Below are 5092 nucleotides of genomic sequence, written 5' to 3'. Positions count from 1 at the left end.
TCAGGACAACACACACAATTTCTTTTTGGACACGACTAAATTACAGCATACAAAAAACTACACATACCTTGGCCTCAACATAAGCTCCACAGGAAGCTTCAACTTGGCTGTGAAAGATCTGAGAGACAAAGCAAGGAGAGCTTTCTATGCAATTAGAAGAAATATCAAACTGGACATTCCAATTAAAATCTGGCTTAAAATTTTCCAATTTGTATTAGAACCGATAATTCTCTATGGCAGTGAAATTTGGGGACCAAAACTAAACCATGAATTTGACAAATGGGACAAAACAATAATAGAATCTTTCCACACAGAGTTCTGTAAGAACATCATGCACGTCCAGAGAAAGACACCAAACACGCATGTAGAGCAGAACTCGGCCAATTACTTACTGAGGTTCTGTCCAGACAACCCAACACGGCCCGGACAGCCTCGGGACCACAACACCAAGCCAATCAGACCAAACCAAATTATCAACCAACAAAAAGAAATCTACATTGCATACTGGAAGGAAACAACTAAAACACAGAGTAAATTAAAATGTTATCTGACCCTAAAAAGAAACTTCGCGTTAGCAAATGATCTGAGCACAGTAACAGATCCTAAATTAAGAAAAGCCTTGACTATGTACAGACTCAGTGAACACAGCCTGGCTGTAGAGAAGGGTCGGCACAGACAGAGCTGCTGCCAGAGGAGGAGAGACTCTGCTCCCACTGTGACCGACAACAGGTCGAGTCAGAACTGCACTTCCTCACCTCAGGACCCAAATACCAGGCTCTGAGAAATCAACACTTTCCCAAAATAATACAAATACACCCTGAATTTGAACACACAACAGACATGGAGAAACTCCCATATTTACTTGGGGAAATGTCCAAATGTGAGAACATTGCAGCCAAATTCATCATCTCATGTCACGACCTGAGGACAGCCAGTGGAACCTGAGAAACTACTCAGAATTTACTTCTTTGTATTTGTTTTTAATTGTTTCACTCTTACTTATTCATTTATTTATTTACTTATTTTTCGTATCAACATAAATGCACACACACACACTTACACTCACCAACACACACACACACACACACGAACACCACCACACACGCACACGCACACACACACACACACACACACACACACACTTACACTCACCCACACACACACTTACACTCACCCACACACACACACACACACACTTACACTCACCACCCACACACACACTTACACTCACCCACACACACACACACGCACACACAGACACACACACAGACTTCCACAGTCTTTGTGCCTGCCATAGACTGAGAGACAGGAAGTGACAATCATTTTTTTGTTTTTTTTTTGTTTATTTGTTTGTTTGTTTATTGTTTTCTTATTTTTGTTATTACAGTCCTGATGTGACTATGACTGAGTCAAATCAGAAGTTATACATATTATACATACAGTATAACTCATTTATTAGTGGGCTGTGCTCGCCAGCCCACTATGGACACCTCTATAGCAGAGCTATAGGTGTCCATAGTGGGCTGTGCGGAGCACAGCCCACTATTGTTATTGCTCGCGCGTCTTCTTATTAGTGGGCTGTGCTCGCCAGCCCACTATGGACACCTCTATAGCAGAGCTATAGATGTCCATAGTGGGCTGTGCAGAGCACAGCCCACTATTATTATTGCTCGCGCCTCTTTTTATTATTTATTCTGTCGCTAACTCGCCCCGCACCGTTGAGGGCACACAAACAAAAAATATATCAAAACGTGCGGCTTGATTGCATGGGGTGTGCTATTATTTTTCTCACCAGAATATACATTTTTCGCGACGTAAGTCGCGAAAAACTGCGACAAATTTCCCATAAGGAATGAATGGGACGAGGTCAAAAAAGTCGCAAATCTGCGACATTTTTCAAACATCTCCTGCTCGGGCATACGTTCACGTGGAAACACCATTCCAACTTTAAAATGTAGGCACAAGTCCTGAGTATTTAAGTTGTATTTGAACTTTTTTCCTATGTTATGTAGTTTTTGAACTGTGATCCTTGAATGAAGGTGAGTGATTTTGGAAAAATTCAGGGTTTTCAATGATTGTGTATGGCGGAATGTTCGTGCAGCAGAGGGGAGAGGGCCAACTGACAGAGTGAGAGAGACTCAAAAATTTGCTCCGAAATTTTCTCTTTCCGTGACGATCCTGACCGCAAATTAGGCTCAAAAACAGTGATATTTCCCAGAGTTGTAGCCACACTTGTCTTCTTTCTCCCAATGTGTCTACTTTATCGGTAGGATTCACGGTTTTTGAATTATCGACCGCTAACCGACAAGAGTTGCTCTGAAATGCTCCATTTACTCCAATGTAAATCGGGAGAAGGATTTCCAAAAATGCACCCTTTTTTAACTCGCTGCCATTTCCACATTTCTGAAGCTAGGACCACAAAACTTAATGAGTGTGTTCTTTAAGGCCTTTCTGGCTCGATCGTGAAAAAAAATTGTCGATATCATGTATGATTTTGACCAAATAGCACTAGTTTGACGTCCTAGATGTGAGGCAGAAATTGCTCTCAAATCAGCTCCCTCACAGTCCGTTGCTACGGCCCTTGCCAACGGTCACCTAGCAACCAAAAACAGCTGGGCCAAGAGAGAGAGTGACAGACAGACAGACACTAGACACACATCAGACAGACAGACAGACAGACAGACACACAGGAGACACACATCAGACAGACAGAAAGACAGACAGGAGACACACATCAAACAGACAGACGGACAGACAGACAGAGCGACATGTAGACACACACACAGAGCTGCTTAAGCGTGCTCTCACATGCACACAGACGCACACACACAGTATATTTCCCAGCATTTAAACGACATTAAACGATCATTTTTTCACTCTCAAATCAGCTCCCTCACAGTCCGTTGCTACGGCCCCTGCCAACTGTCACCTAGCAACCGAAATCAGCTGGGCAAAGAGAGAGAGTGACAGACAGACAGACAGACAGACAGGAGACATACATCAGACAGACAGACAGACAGACAGGAGACACACATCGGACAGACAGACAGACAGACAGACAGATAGGAGACACACATGAGACAGACAGACAGACAGAGAGACATGTACACACACACACACACACACACACACACACACACAGCAATGCTTAAGCGTGCACTCACATGCACTCAAACGCACACACAGTATATTTCCCAACATTTAAACTACATTTAATGATTATTTTTTTGCTCATTCACTGTGCGGCTCGATCGGACTCGGGTTGCTATTATTCAGCTTTACGAAATGTTAATTTTTCGCGACATAAGTCGCGAAAACTGCGATAAGATTTCCCATAAGGAATGAATGGGGGGAGGTCAAAAAAGTCACAAATCTGCAACGTTTTTCAAACATCTCCTGCTCTGGCATACGTTCACGTAGAAACACCATTTCAGCTTTAAAATGTAGGCACAAGTATTGAGTATTTAAGTTGTATTTGAACTTTTTTCCTATGATGTGTAGTTTTTAAACTGTGATCCTTGAATGACGGTGAGTGATTTTGGAAAAATTCTGGGTTTTCAATGATTGTGTATGGCGGAATGTTCGTGCAACAGAGTGGAGAGGGCCAACTGACAGAGTGAGAGAACCTCAAAAATTTGCTCAGAAATGTTCTCTTTCCGTGAGGATCCTGGCCACAAATTGGGCTCAAAAACAGTGATATTTTCCAGAGTTGTAGCCACACTTGTCTTCTTTCTTCCAATGTGTCTACTTTATCGGTAGGATTTACGGTTTTTGAATTAACGACCGCTAACCGACAAGAGTAGCTCTCAAATGCTCCATTTACTCCAATGTAAATCGGGAGGAGAAATTTCAAAACTGCAGCCTTTTTTAACTCGCTGCCATTTCCACATTTCTGAAGCTAGGACCACAAAACTTGATGTGTGTGTTCCTTAAGGCCTTTCCCGCTTGATGGTGAGGAAACTTTGCTGATGCCATGTTTGCTTTTTTCGTCACGGGGCAAAGCGCACAGCCCACTCTCGCGATTTCCCGGCGGGGAATTGTCTAGTTATTTTTCATCCTCCTTCCTTTTTTCTGTCGCTAACTCGTCCCACACCGTTGGTCGCACACAAACAAAAAATGTATCAAAACGTGCGGCTCGGGCGGACTCGGTATGCTATTATTTTTCTCAGGAAAATATGAATTTTTCGCGACGTGAGTCGCGAAAAACTGCGATAAATTTCCCATAAGGAATGAATGGGGCGAGGTAAAAAAGTCGCAAATCTGCGACATTTTTCAAACATCTCCTGCTCTGGCATACATTCAGCTAGAAACACCATTCCAGCTTTAAAATGTAGGCACAGGTCTTGAGTAGTTTTGTTGTATTTGAACTTTTTTCCTATGTTGTGTAGTTTTTGAACTGTGATCCTTGAATGAAGGTGAGTGATTTTGGAAAAATTCAGGGTTTTCAATGATTGTGTATGGCGGAATGTTCGTGCAGCAGCGTGGAGAGGGCCAACTGACAGAGTGAGAGAGACTCAAAAATTTGCTCCGAAATTTTCTCTTTCCGTGACGATCCTGACCACAAATTGGGCTCAAAAACAGTGATATTTCCCAGAGTTGTAGCCACACTTGTCTTCTTTCTCCCAATGTGTCTACTTTATCGGTAGGATTTACGGTTTTTAAATTATCGACCGCTAACCGACAAGAGTAGCTCTGAAATGCTCCATTTACTCCAATGTAAATCGGGAGAAGGATTTCCAAAACTGCACGCTTTTTTAACTCGCTGCCATTTCCACATTTCTGAAGCTAGGACCACAAAACTTAATGAGTGTGTTCTTTAAGGCCTTTCTGGCTTGATCGTGAAAAAAAATTGTTGATATCATGTAAGATTTTGACCAAATAGCACTAGTTTGACGTCCTAGATGTGAGGCAGAAATTGCTCTCAAATCAGCTCCCTCACAGGCCGTTGCTACGGCCCTTGCCAACGGTCACCTAGCAACCAAAAACAGCTGGGCCAAGAGAGAGAGTGACAGACAGACAGACACTAGACCACACATCAGACAGACAGACAGACAGACAGACAGACACACATCAGACAGACAGACGGACAACA

The sequence above is a fragment of the Sparus aurata genome, chromosome 7 (assembly GCF_900880675.1).
Source record: "Sparus aurata chromosome 7, fSpaAur1.1, whole genome shotgun sequence".
Taxonomy (NCBI): Eukaryota; Metazoa; Chordata; class Actinopteri; order Spariformes; family Sparidae; genus Sparus; species Sparus aurata.
This window is presented reverse-complemented; position numbering follows the sequence as displayed.